Here is a 14,872-nt window from a genome sequence, read left to right as displayed (position 1 = left end):
GCCTTTCTGCCCTGTCCCAGGAGCCCTCTTTCCTGTCTCTCCTGCTCTTGCCACAAATCCTGGCCCTCCTCAGCCGAGGTCCGCATAGCCCAGCCCAAGGCAGCGGCCTGCACGTCTCCTCTGGCCAGGCTCCGGGCCCAGCTGGCTCTGTTTTCCTGTTTGTCCGTCTTCTCTGATGGCCTGCAAGGCTAAAGGCCAAAACGGCTTCACACTGACCAGGCACAAGTACAGCCCCGACTAAGGCCTCCCCTTCCTGGCCAGAGAGCCTGGGGGCGGGGGGGGGGGGCTGGACCATATGGCACAGGTTGCCGAATGCTGACACCCCATGTCCCCCCCTTAGCCCCATCCCCTAAGCACTAGAACATTCTCATTTTCTTCCCTGTAACCGCACTGCCCTTATTAACCCAGAAGCCTACAAACAACTTTTCTCCTGCTGTCCAGATCGACACAAATGGTAGAAAGCAGGAGTTCTGGGCAGGAAGCTAGAACAGATCTTTCGCAGGAGAGCGATGAGCCAATGGTAAAAAGTCGCATCACACCCAGCCTCCTTTGTCGTGCCCATCTCCCCTGCGCCGGGGCCTCGCCTCGCAGGTGGGATGGGACCTCCCCCATCTGCGCAGGAAACCCAGGTGCCTTGCCCTCTAGGGCTGTGCGCCCTTGTGCATACTCTGCCCAGCGATTCGGGCCTCAGCTTCTGTCTCTGTAAAATGGGAAGCCGACCCCTGAAGGCTGACGATGGTGACAAGAGGGGCGAAGACCCGAAGCCCATGGAAGGGTCTACCTTCTCTGCCCGCGGGGCCTAGGAGGCCCCTCTCCCCCCAGCCGAGCCCTGAGGCCACTTTCCTCGCCCTCTCTGCTCCCTGCGCTCCATGTTTCCTGCCGTTGAACCCGGGGTAAAGATCTTGGGGAAGTCCTCTCCGCTCCCCAGTGGTTCTCTCCTGGCTCCAAGACGCAACAGGTGTGTGTCCAGATCCAGACCAGACCTTAAGGGAGACCGGGCACACGGCTTGCCCCTGCTAGCCAGAGCAGCTGCTGGGGAACTTCAGGAGGAACTGAGAAGCCACCAAGGCCCGAGGGCATGCCAGAGAGAGCTTCGCGGAGAGCTCGTGGCACAGGCGCGGGGGGCTGGGGGAGACGCTGCGCCAGGCTGGCGGAGTGCCCCCTCCTGCAGCCAGGGGCTGGTCAGAGGTGACAGGCCCCAGGCAGGCCCCTGCCCCAGCGCCCTACCCCACTCGTCCTCTCATGGACTGAGAGCAGGGCACTGACCTGGGGATTACTTGTCCCTGAGACAGGCAGGCAGGCAGGGGCTGTGGAGGGGAGACAGGAGGGATCCCTGAGAGGTGTTTGGGGGGTGGCACTCACCCCGGGGAGCACTGAGAATCTGGTTGTGAAAGGACGAAGAAGGGCTTGGCCACGGGGCGGGCCACTTGGCCTTGTTGGGCCCCAGGCCCGGGAGCGGGACTGAGCGGACACCCCCTCCCCCCACCATGCCTCCAGGATTGCATTTGCAGAAGGGTTCTTTGGGTAGCCAAGGTGTGGGCCTGTGTGTCCCCCAGCCCGGTGTCTGAGTAGAAGAGGACGGAAGGCCTCGGGCCAGGGCACTGGGCCTCCCAGGCACCAGCCACCAGGGCAGGGGACCAGAGCTGCTGGAACGCTTTGCTCGACAAACGGCTCGTGCTGAGGGCCCTGTGGCCTGTGTGCAGAGGTGGAATGACCCGGGCCCTGCCCCAAGGACTGCGGCATCCTGTGCCACTCTAGCTCAGAGGGCTGGACGCGGGGCAGCCGCCGCCCGGGGGAGAAACGGTGGGACCCTGTTAGCGCGTTAATGGATCAGAGACGAAAGACGTTTCTCAGGCCCTGAATAAACCCCTGAAGGACCTTTCAGGGATGAGAGAGGAAGAGGAGGCAGCGCAGCGCATCGAGAAGGAGGAGAGATGGGCACAGCCTCATCACAGATGGCCAGCCTGGCACAGCAGCCCGAGCGCGCACTCGCACCAGCCGGACTGAGGGGCGAGGGCCGGGCCGGGGGGAGCCTGACGGCAACCAGACACCTCCGAGAGCCTCCGATGGTGTGAAAGAGCCCAGGGGCAGACGTTGGGACCCAATGGGGCAAAAACGCATTTAATAAAAACACGTGGGACATGCGTGACTCGAGGGTGAGAGACACGGTGTCCACTCACCTGAGGTCCAAATTCAAGGGAACAGTAATTTTCAAAGTTAGACAAAGCCTGCTTGCCCGTTTTGGGAGGAAGGAGAGTGGCGCTTGGATTAGGAGCCCCGAGGGCTGGGAGCGGCAGGGTCCCCAGCAGGCGCCGGGAGCACCCCTGTTCCAGGCTGGCGACCTGGGAGGGGCCAGAGGGCAGCTGGAGCCTGGCAACCACGATCTTTCTATTGCTATAAATTTGTCTTTTCTAGAATTTTATATAAATAGAATTGTAGAGTACGTAGTATCTCGTGCCCGGGCCCATCTGTTGTATGTGTTAGGACTTTGCTCCTCTTTTGTGCCAAGTGGGGCTCTGCTGGCTGGGGCTCTGCTGGCTGGGCCGCCGTGGATCGACTCCACTGCGAGGCGGTGAGCATGGGGCTGTTGCCAGTCTGAAGCTGGCACGACTAATGCGCAGGACCCCGTTCCTCCGGAGGACACCCTCGGCGTGGAGAACCCGCGGGCTGACTGCTCCGCCTCTGTGCAGGCCGTTGCCTCTTTTTTTTTTTCCCCTAAGATTTTACTTATTTATTTGTCAGAGAGAGAGAGAGCGCGAGTGAGCACAGGCAGACAGAGTGGCAGGCAGAGGCAGAGGGAGAAGCAGCTCCCCACCAAGCAAGGAGCCCGATGTGGGACTCGATCCCAGGACGCTGAGATCATGACCTGAGCCGAAGGCAGAGACTTAACCCACTGAGCCACCCAGGCGTCCCGGGCCGTTGCCTCTTTAGTCTGAACCGTTTCAGGAAGATTTTACTGGGGTCTTATCTGGCATTTCCCTTGTGACGGACGGTGGTCAGAATCTTCTCACGTATTTCTTTTCGTCAAGTCTTTTGTCAACTTTTTAAAAATTTTTTTATATTTTATTTATTTGACAGAGAGAGAGATCACAACTAGGCAGAGAAGCAGGCAGAGAGGAGGAAGCAGGCTCCCCACGGAGCAGAGAGCCCGATGTGGGGCTCGATCCCAGGACCCTGGGATCATGACCTGAGCCGAAGGCAGAGGCTTTAACCCACGGAGCCACCCAGGCGCCCCCTTTTGTCAACTTTTAAAAGTTTTCCCCATTACTGAGTTGTGAGAGTTTTTTTCACTTTCAATATATTTTGGATACTTCTTTGAAAGCTGTGTGTCGCAAATGTTTTCCCCAGTACGTGGCTTGCGTTTTCATTGTGTTAACAGTCTCTTTTAAGTCATTTCTACCCCCAGCTTGGGGCTCGAACTCACCAGCCTGAGATCCGGAGTCACGTGTTCTGCCAACGTAGCCAACCAGGCACCCGTAACAATCTCTGTTAAAAAGCAAACTTTTGGGGCGCCTGGCAGCGCAGTCTGTAGAGTATATGACTCTTGATCTTAGGGTTGTCAGGTTAAGCCTCACACTGGATGTACGGATTAAATGAAAAACATAAAAAAAGAAAATTTGGGGATGCCTGGGTGGCTCCGTGGGTTAAGCCTCTGCCTTAGACTCAGGTCATGACCCCAGGGTGCTGGGATCGAGCCCCGCATCGGACTCTCTGCTCAGCGGGGAGCCTGCTTCCCCTTCTCCCACTGCCCCTGCTTGTGTTCGCTCTCTCGCTGTGTCTCTCTCTGTCAAATAAATAAAATCTTTAAAAAAGAGATATTCTCCTATGATTTATTCTACAAGGTTTATATTTCTAGCTCTAATATTTAGGCCTGTGATTAATTTCAACTTAAACATTTTTTAAAGATTTTATTTACTTATTTATTTGAGAGAGCGAGAGAACACAAGCAAGGGGAGACTCAGAGGGAGAGGGAGAAGCACGCTCCCCACTGAGCAGGGATCCTGACTCGGGCCTCCATCCCAGCACCCTGGGATCATGACTCGAGCCGAAGGCAGACATTTAACTGACTGAGCCCCGAGAGGCACCCCCACCTCAAGTTAAATTTTGTGTGTGTTATAGGTTAAAAGTTTAGGTTCATTCTTTTGCATGTTGATAGCCAGTTGTCCCCACGCCGTGTAGTGAAACAACTGTCTTTTCCTCACTGAATTTCTTTGGCAACTTTGCTGCAAATGGGTCACATGTGTGGGTCTGTTTCTGGACTCTCACTTCCGTTCCGTTGATCTGTCCACCTGTCCTTACGCCAGTGTTACACTGTCTCGATTGCTACAGATTTATAGTAAATTTTTTTTCTTTCTCAAAATCATTCTGGTTAGTCTAGGTAATCTGCCTTTTCACGTAAAACTTAAAATCAGCTTGTCAGTTTCTACCGAAGGAAAGAAAAATCCTGCCAGGATTTTAAAGATTTCTGTTTATTTTATAGAGGGGGAGAGAGAGAGAGAGAGCTTGAGTGCAAGGGAGGGACAGGAGGGAGGGAGAAGAGAATCTTGAGCAGACTCTGCGCTGAGCTTAGAGCCGGACGTGGGGCTTGGTCTCAAGACCCTGAGATCATGACCCAAGCCAGGATCAAGAGTCTGACGCTTAACCCACTGAGCTGCCCATGCACCCTCCTGCCAGCACTTGAATCGGCCTTACGTTTGAATCTAGAGACACGGATCTGAATCTGTCTAGAGACAGATCTTAATAATGAGGGGGTCCTTCAACCCTCGAATATGGCATTCCGCTCCGTTTGTTTACATTCCCTTAATTTCTCTTAGCAGCATTTTACGGTTTTTGGCTTACAGGGTTTCCATATGTGATTAAGTTATCTGCAAGGATTTCATATCTTGGATGCTTTTGCCAAGGGTACTTTTCGGTTTTGGGGGTTTTTTTTTTTTTTTTTTTTGGTTTGTTTGGTTTGGTTTGGTTTGGGTTTTAGGCACACACATTTATGTAAGTTTTGCAAGACACAGGAAACTTGTAAGAAAATGAGGAACTGAAAATATGGTGAAAACACATGCTTTTTAATTTCTATTTTTTTAAAAGATTTTATTTATTTATTTATTTATTTTTAATATTTTATTTATCTGACAGAGAGAAATCACAAGTAGGCAGAGAGGCAGGCAGAGAGAGAGGAGGAAGCAGGCTCCCCGCGGAGCAGAGAGCCCGATGCGGGGCTCTATCCCAGGACGCTGGGATCATGACCTGAGCCAAAGGCAGAGGCTTTAACCCACTGAGCCACCCAGGCGCCCCATTTATTTATTTATTTATTTGAAAGAGAGAGAAGGAGGGAGTGCATAAATGGGGTACGGGGCAGGTAGAGGGACAAGCAGACTCTGTGCTGAACCTGGAGCTCAATGTGGATCTCGAACTCATCACCCTGAGACCATGACCACAGCTGAAATCAAGAATCAGCCATTTTGGTGCCCCAACCAATGGCGCTTTCAAATGTCGTGATTTGATTGTCTGTTGCCAGTGTTTGGATATACTATTGATATTGTATATTGACTGTTTATCTGTGACCTTGCTAAACCTACTCATTAGTTCCACTGGTTTTTGTGGATTTCTTAGGATTTTTTTTTACATAGATAATAATACCATGTCAAATAAAACCACATTTCTTTCTAATCTATGTGCCTTTTATTTCTTTTTCTTGCCTTATCACACTAGCTAGGCCCTCCAGTGCAACAATGAGTAAAAGGGATGAAAAGGGAAAAGCAGTAGTTTGTCACCACTAAATTAGATGTTAACTGTGGGGTTTTCACAGATTTTACCAGGCTGAGGAAGTTTCCCTCTATTCCTACCGTACTGAGACCTTTTATCACAAGTGTTTTTCCTGCATCTATCTAGATGATCATGTGGTTTCTCTTTTTTGTCGTTGCTCTGTTGATATGGTTAATTACCTTGGCTGATTTTCAAATGTCAAAGCAAACTGGCATTGCTACTTGGTCATGATGTTTCATCTTTTTATATGTTGCTGGATGTGATTTGCTAGGATTTTGGTTAGTATGTTTGCATCATGTGTATTCAGAGGCATACCAGTCTGTAGTTTCCTCTTTGTGCAATGTCTTTCGTTTTGGTAAGATGAGATGGGAACTGTTCCCTCTGTTTTCTGGAACAGTTTGTGTGGAAGTGCTGTTCTTTCTTCCGTAACATTTGGTAGAATTCCTTCCTGAAGACATAGGCCTGGAGTTTTCTTTGTGGAAATGTTTTTAGCTACAAATTCAACTCCTTAAATAGATATATGATTATTCAGGTTATGTATGTCTTCCTGGAAGAACTGGATAGCTTGTCTCTTTCACGGAAACCGTCCATCTCCTCTACTTTGTATTGTAATGTATTGGCGTAAGTTTCCCTTATTATCATTTTGATATTTGTAATATTTGTACTGATAACTTCTCTTTCACTTTTTCTCTTTGTTTTTTCTCTTTCATCTTTTTTGAAAGATTTATTTATTTATTTATCAGGCAGAGAGACAGAGAGCTCCCTGCACAGGAGCAGGGGGAGTGGCAGGCTCCCTGCTGAGCAGGGATTTTTTTTTTTTCTCCCCTTTCAGGACTCTTTCCCGGACCCTGAGGTCATGACCTGAGCCAAAGGCAGACGCTTAACTGTCTGAGCCACCCAGGTGCCCCATCCCTCTCTTTCTCTCTCTTTGTTAAAAAGATTTTATTTATTTATTTGACATAGAAAAAGAGACTGCAAGTAGGCAGAGAGGCAGGAGGGGGGTGGGGGGGAAGCAGGCTCCCCGCTGAGCAGAGAGCTCTGATCCCAGGACCCTGAGGATCAGACCCGGGGATCATGACCTGAGCTGAAGGCAGAGGCTTAACCCGCTGAGCCACCCAGGCGCCCCGCCCTTTTCCTTTTCTAATATAAGTAGTGAATGTCAAATGAGTTCCTTTAATCACTTGTTTAGTTTTGAATTCCCAAATTTTTATATTTTATGTTTTTGTTTTATTCAATTAAATAAGACTTTTGTCCAACAGATGAGATTTAACTTGTGACTTCTCCCTTGATTCATGGTTTATTTAAAAGCATATTTTTTCATTTCCAAATATTTGAAAATTTCCTAGATATTGTTTTGTTATTGATTTCTGATTCAACATCACTTTGGTCAGAAATCCTACTTCACAGGTTTTTAGTCTTTGTAATTTACTGAAATTTCAATTTATTGAACTACTGCCCAGAATGTAGTCTGTGTTGGTGAATGTTACATCCACACTTGAGAAGAATGTGTATTTTCTTGTTATTTTCTCGATGTGCAAATATCAATTAGGTCACTTTTGTTGATAGTCTTGTTCAAGTCTTACTGATTTCTTTTTCCCTCTCTGTGTTATCAATTATAGAGAAAAGGATGTTATAGTCTCCAACTATGTTTGGAGATTTGTCTATTTCTAGAACTTTTGTTGCTGTAAATTTTTGTCTCATATTTTTTTAAGATTTTTATTTATTTATTTGACACACAGAGAGAGATCACAAGTAGGCAGAGAGGCAGGCAGAGAGAGAGGGGGAAGCAGGCTCCCTACCAAGCAGAGAGCCCGATGCGGGGCTCCATCCCAGAACCCAGAGATCATGACCTGAGCCAAAGGCAGAGGCTTAAACCCCTTGAACCACCCAGGCGTCCCCTATTCATTTACTTTTAAAGACTAGTTGGGGCGCCTGGGTGGCTCAGTGGGTTAAGCCTCCACCTTCAGCTCAGGTCATGATCCCCGGGTCCTGGGATTGAGCCCAGAAACGCTCCGGGCTCTCTGCTCAGCAGGGAGCCCGCTTCCGCCTCTCTCTCTCTGCCTGCCTCTTTGCCTACTTGTGATCTCTCTCTGTCAAATAATTAAATAAATAAATCTTTAAAAAAATTATTGTCTCGGGGCGCCTGGGTGGCTCAGTGGGTAAAAGCCTCTGCCTTCAGCTCAGGTCATGGTCCCAGAGTCCTGGGATCAAGTCCCACATCGGGCTCTCTGCTCAGCAGGGAGCCTGCTTTCCCCTCTCTCTCTCTGCCTACTTGTGATCTCTGTCTGTCAAATAAATAAATAAAATCTTTAAAAAAAATGATTGTCTCTCTGACTGTCCTTCATCTCTCTTAATACCCTTTGTCTTGAATTCCAAGTTCTTCTACTAACACTGTCAGAGCAGCTTTCCTATGCTGAGTGTGTGTGAAACAGCTTTTTTCCAGGCTTTCACTTTCAGCTTGTTGGTGTCTTTATGCGGAAAGGACGCTTCCTGTAAATAACACGTAGCAATTTCATCTAGCCTGACAGTGTCTGCCTTTTAACTGGTGCATGTGGCAGACTGTTTTTCAAAGGTAGCCCCAACAGCATCTCTCGTTCTGCTGTTCTGGAACCTCGCCATTTTGCCATCAAAAGGTAGAATTGGGGTCGTCTGACTGGCTCCATCAGTGGAGCACGTGACCGTTGATCTTGGGGTTGTGGGTTCGAGCCCCACATTGGGTGTAGGGATTACTTAAAATCTTTTTAAAAAGCAGGTCGAACTTAACCCTTCTCCCCTGTAATTGGCAGACTTGTGACTCCCTGCACCCGCACCCCCAGCCCCGCTAGCACAGCGACGTCCGCAGAGAAGATACACACCTACACCGCCTCCAGACATTCTTGGCGACGTCCGCAGAGAAAAGTTGGTGGGTGAAGGCGAGCTCTTTGTGTCTGAGACCCCTCGGGATTCAAAATGTCATGCCATTCCGTATGTGACCTGTAACAATGTGTTAATAGTTCCTGTTTTCTTACACGAGTCTCCGGCAGCCTCCTCCTGCTGTTGCCGCCATCGCCGCAGATAAAGGTAACAACGGCTCTTTTTCCTAGGAAGGGCCTGCTGTTTTATAGATTTGGGCCCACTTTTGGGGGCAATTTCAGCTCCTTCATGGGCTCAAAAGAAAAAAAAATCTGTGCTTTTGTAGTTTTCCTGCTTCTAAGAGCTAGGGATGGAAGTGGTGTTGTCTTTCCAATTTACCCTACCACAGAAAGTTCTCGACGGTTCTTTGACTGTTGCTTTTTAGAGCACCCTGTTCTTTTTTCATGAATATTCATCTATTATCTCCCTAAGGACATGAAGGAGTTTTTAAGAAAACTCCTCAGGGAATTTTTTTAAAGATTTATTTATTTACTTACTTATTTGACAGAGAGAGCACGAGCACAAGCAGGGGCAGAGGGAGAGGGAGAAGCAGGGATGATGCGGGGCTTGACCCCAGGACCCCAGGACCCAAGCTGAAGACAGGCACTTCACCCAGTGAGCCACCTGGGTGCCCCTCCTCAAGGAGTTTTAACAAAATACTTCCCTCACGGTCCCATTTCCCACAAATTGTTTTCCTCTTCATTCTGGTCTCCACCTTTCATGCTTGCACGTGAGGCTCCCTCCGATGCTTACTGATCCTTGCTTGTTGTCTCATATTTAAGAATGCCGGTTGGATGGCGCGCCCGGGTGGCTCAGTCGTTAAGCGTCTGCCTTTGGCTCAGGTCTTGATCCCAGGGTCCTGGGATGGAGCCCCATGTTGGGTTCCCTGCTCCACAGGAAGCCTGCTTCTCCCTCTCCCTCTCCCCCTGCTTGTGTTCCCTCTCTCGCTGTGTCTCTCTGTCAAATAAATAAATAAAATCTTAAAAAAAAAAAAAAGAACGTGTGTTGGAAGTGGCAGGCTGGCCCACTCTGGCCTGAGCCATGTTAGTGGAGAATCCTGGTATCAGTGTCTCTACCAGGTCTGCAGTGAGGACAGAATTCAGAATCCGCAAGCATCTCCAAGTGAGCTGGGAGCTAGGGCTCTGGCCGCAGTGACCTCTGAAGCCAATCCCTCACCCCGTCCTCCGGCAGGGCGACAGTGGCCTGCTGAGGGGCCCTGCGGGCTCGCACGCTGAGGGATTGTCGGGCATCCGGGCCCGGCAGATGGGGCACTGCGATCTGTCCTCGTGGAACCGAGCCAAGTCCACGCCCCGCGCAGACAGCTTGAGGCCATACGTGTTGGATTGCGGTGACCCTCCTTCAGCCAGCCTGTCGGCCACCTCCGTCCTCCTCTTCCTGCGCTGGGAAAAGCAGGCGGATGGCCATTTGTTGGCGACTCTGCTCCAGCACCCAGCTGGGGAAAGCCGGGCTGGCTGCGGGCACTTGAATGAGTGAGGGCAGGAGGGCCAGAGGGCTGCGTGGCAGGTAGGTAAGCGTTCATCTGCCTCGTCCTCCTGTCCCCAGCGTGGTGCCCCCCAGCTGTCCCCCGTGTTCCCCAGCCAAAGCGCTCTTCGTTTCCCCATCTCCCAAGAAGGAACTTGCTCTCCGGCTGGTGGGGGGGCAGCATGGAGGGGTTGAGCTGCCTCGTACATAGATCTGTGCCCATGTCTCAGCGCCGGAGACGCGCCTCTCTCTGCCGCCGCTCTCTGCAGCCTGGGCCACGGGGGAGGACTGCACACGTCAAACGGGCAGCTCTTGTTCAGAGCCTGGGGGGTTGCAGGAAACCCAAGAGAAGAGGTGGTTTAGGCATGCTTAGACTGGACGGGCCAAGCCAAACGCCTACCAAGCCATGGCTCCCAGCTCTGCTCACATCTCTACCTGGTGACTGACACACGGGCCCGTCTTAGCCGGCAAAATCCCACGGACTCTGTGACGTGAACAACAGACGTTCAATTTTTCACAGTCCTGGAGGCAGGTAGTCCCAGATCGAGGTCTGATCAGGTCAGTTTCCTGGTGAAAGTCCTTTTCTGGGCTTGTAGGTTGTTGTCCCCTTGCTGTATCCTCCTTTAGTGATGAGAGAGACAGAGACATAGAGAAGCCTCTGCTGTCTCTTCTTCCAAGGACACTAACCCTGTTGGATCAAGGCCCCACCCTTATGACTTCATTTAACCCTAATTACTTCCTTTGAGGCCCCGTCTCCAAATACGAGGGTTAAGGCTCCAACACAGAACTGGAGGGAGTCGGCAACATTCAGTCCACGACAGATGGCTATGCTGCATACCACGGAGCCTGCCGCATCCTCGGCCCCCAGAGTGGGTGGGCCTCACGTGGCCCACTGAGGACCCGAAGAGAAGAAAGAGGCTGAGTGAGAGGGAACTCTCGGGCATGACTCTTCCAGCTGCAACGCCAACCTTTTCCTGGCATCGGGCTGGAACTTTCCCCAGCTTGCTCCCTAGATCTTGGGGCGTCACACACACACATATATCCTGTCGGTTCTGTCTCAGTGGAGATCCCTGACTAATGCAAATGACATTCCTCATTTCCCCCCATGAATGGAGAAACTGGAGCCTGTCGAAGGGAGGGGCACATGGAAGACAAAGACGTCCTGTGGGATCTGGTAGGTCGGGTACGGGGGTCAATGGACTGGAAAGCTCTTGAGAAACCTGAATGCCGGGCTGGGAGAAGGGAGGAAGTTGGAGAACAGGAAGGAACAGATCGGAAGTCACGCCAACAGAGCTGGCGTTTGGAACTTAATATGGCAGAGTGATTCTGCTGATGATGAGGTCTATAAGGCATAACCGTCAGAGGGCGAGGCTGAGGTGAGGTCAAGGTCTTTGGAGATAAGAAGGTCAGGAAACGGAGAGGTGGGAATTCTGTGTGGGTGAGGGGAAGGTGGTGAGCCATTGGGGAGTGAGGCAGAGTGACAGCTCAAGGAGGAACAGAGGGTGGCCAGGCCCAGGGAGAAGAACTTTAAAGGACCCTGGCCACGGGGCCGTTGAGTGCCCCTCGCAGCACAGCCACTGACATGTCCCACACAGAACAATCCAGGAAAGAGAACAAGGAGGAAGAAGCAGGAAGCAGGACACTTTATGACTCCCTGAAGTGGCCCGCCATCACTTGTTTCATTCTGTTCATTAGAAATGAGTGCTCAAGGGGCACCTGTGTGGCCCAGTTGGTCAAGCATCCAACTTGATTTTGGTTCAGGTCATGGTCTCAGGGTCGTGAAATGGAGCCCCGCGTCAGGCTCTGTGCTCAGCGGGGAGTCTGCTTGAGATTGAGATCTCTCTCTCTCTGGCCCCACCCCCAATAAATAAATAAATAAATAAAATTTTTAAGGAAAAAAAAGACATGAGTCATCAAGTACAGTCCCACACTCAGGAGGAGGAAAGGCGGCACCACCTCTCGACGGGGGAAACGTCAAAGACTTTGCGGCCACCGGTTAGAACCACCAGAGCAGAGATATTGACGGACTTTGGGCTTTATTAAGAATGCACATGGGGGCACCTGGGTGGCTCAGTGGGTTAAGCCACTGCCTTCGGCTCAGGTCATGATCTCAGGGTCCTGGGATCGAGCCCCGCATTGGGTTCTCCACTCAGCGGGGAGCCTGCATACCCCCCCTCTCTGCCTGTCTCTCTACTTGTGATCTCTCTCTCTCTCTGTCAAATAAATAAATAAAACCTTTAAAAAAAAAGAATGCACATGAAAACAGCTAGAGTAACTACTAAAAAATGCATACAGCGCTTCAAAACAGGAAAGAAAAGGCGAAAGAACACAAGTTTAGTCTATCTAAACGACGACCAATATTACAGGAAATGGCTGGAGCCTCCTTTTAAAATTTTTTTTTATTTCATTTATCCATTTGTCAGAGAGAGAGCACAAGCAGGGGGACGGGCAGGCAGAGGGAGAGGGAGGAGCAGACTCCTTGCCAAGCAGGGACCCTGATGTGGGGCTCCATCCCAGGACTCCGGGATCATGCCCTGAGCCCAAGGCAGACGCTTTGCCAATAGGCACCCAGTCATCCCTGGGACCTCCTTTTAATGTGCCTTTGAGCTTCCTGCCCAAGCGCGTTATTTCCCGGACTGCGCAGGGCCAGCCTGGCTCTGGGAGACAAGTTGGATTTTGCCAGTTAGGCGCACTCACCTGAAATGTGGAAGGCTGAAGGAAGGGGAGCCCATCCTTTTGCTTTGCCCAGCCCTTCTTCCGCTCGGTTTAAAGGACAAGGACACACGGGGCTCCAGCATCCACACTCCCGCGCTGGGCCTCCTCTTCCGACAGCCCTGACTTCCTGGTCCCAGCTCGCTGATCCCTGACTCAGGCCAGTGGCGGTATCTTCTTGTTACCGTAACCCACACTTACCCTGGGGGCCGCCGTCCCCCCACCTGGCTGATGGTGGCACCTGGCTGCTCCTTAGGGAGACTGGTTTGGAGCTGCGTCTCCCCCACCCAACGCTCCCCCGGGGGCCTCTGCAGCGGCTGTGTCTGAGACCCCCTTTCTCGGGCTTACAGCACCCCCTCGGCGTCCTGCCTTGAACTTTCGCCGATAGCTGGTGGGGGCAGAGAGAGCGGTCTGGAAAGCAGGTCAGATAGAAAGCACTGAATAAGCCAGCGAGAACGAATCTGAACACGTCGCGAACACCACCGACACGGTCAACCCAACCCCACAGGTAAAACCCGGTGGCAGAAGCAGGTGCCCAGCAACCCAGCAAGCTCACTCCTCGGTCGGCGCCGAACCGGGAGTGCGCCGGTGCGGAAGCCCGTGTGCTCGCGCTCAGCTGAAGCCAGCAACTCCCGACATGGCCTTTGCCTTGTGGGGGGCGGGGTGGGGTCTGAACAGACTCTGGGTGCCTGCCCGGGGCCAGTTTACTGCGCCCGAGATGGCTGTGAGGAGCTCCGGCCACTGACGGGGAGGTGAGTGGGAGAGACCCAGGGCCTCCCAGTGTCCCCAGTGAGCAGGCGGCTCACTTCCTGTTCAGGATCCTCTCTTCTTCCTGCCCTCGCTGCCGTCGGCCCCTCCATCTCAGCCCACAGAAGTGGGAGAACGGGCTTTTCCGTCAAAGAGAAGCCAGCGCAAATCCCTGCTCTGCCATTCGCCTCCTGGGTGACCTTGAGTAAGTCGCTTGACCTGCCCGAAGCTCAGTTTCCTCATCTGTGAAGTGGAGGCAACAATGGCGCCCACGTAGCCCCTTCTGGTTGCGCTCCCTGGACACATCCCTTGAGCTCTTGCGACTTTCGTCTCCTCCCCTGTAATATGGGCTAATGATGACCGACCTCTCCAGGCTGCTTATACACGACCCTGACCCTGCGCTCAGAACCAGGGCAGGCCCGAGATTCGGCGTTGCGATGGGAATGAAGGCCGTCGCGGCCACTGGCGTATGCGCTGGGGAGAGTGCGCTCTCTGGGCTCCGTCCTCTTCCTTCACTCCTGTCATGGCTGTCGCAGTGTCGGCATCAAACCCTATATTCCCAAAAAGGAGGAAAGGGTTTGTGCAATTGGAGCTGGAGGGACAGTGGGCAGGCAGAGGTGGCTGGCGAGGAGAGAGACCAGGCCTATCAGGTGGAATCAGCAGGCAGGAAGCAGAGAGCATCTCAGCGCCTCAGCCTTGAGCGCCCAGGACGCCCCCCATAGGGAGCTCTGGGCCCACTGGCCTTGTGCCTGGCTCAGCCTCTGTCCTGCTCCCGAAGGGCTGGGCCAGGGACACAAGAGCGCTGCACTCCCACTCCGGATCTACTAGAACCAAACGGGGTGTGGGGGGGGGACACTGGCAGCCCTGGAGGGCGGCACGGGGGTCCCTTGGCTCTTCCGGCTCTCCAGTCCGCCCCATTCACTCAAGAGCCTCTTCTCCTCACGGAGTCTCCTTCCAAAGAGCCCAGAAACACCGCATCCAGACCCTCACTGAGGGCAGGACCCCAAGCCTCCCCGTCCAGGGGTGCTGGAAGCTGGCACTTCAGTCAGTGGCTTGGGAACCCCAGGCAGGGATGCTGGGGGCCCTCCCACGTGGGCCTCCTGCATGGCTTGGAGGGTCCCGGGAGGCTGAGCTGAAGGCCCCAGAATGCTTCACTGGGCAACAGGCACGCTCATAAAAATACCGAAGGCCGCCGGGGCTGCAATCTGCCATCTGGGCCCTAGGCCTTCCTTGCCCTGCGGCCGGCTCGGCTTACTCCGGAATCGCTGCGCCCTCCGCT

This window comes from Meles meles, chromosome X, assembly GCF_922984935.1.
Source record: "Meles meles chromosome X, mMelMel3.1 paternal haplotype, whole genome shotgun sequence".
Lineage (NCBI taxonomy): Eukaryota > Metazoa > Chordata > Mammalia > Carnivora > Mustelidae > Meles > Meles meles.
The sequence above is the reverse complement of the archived record's forward strand: the minus strand, read 5'-3'. Positions refer to the sequence as shown.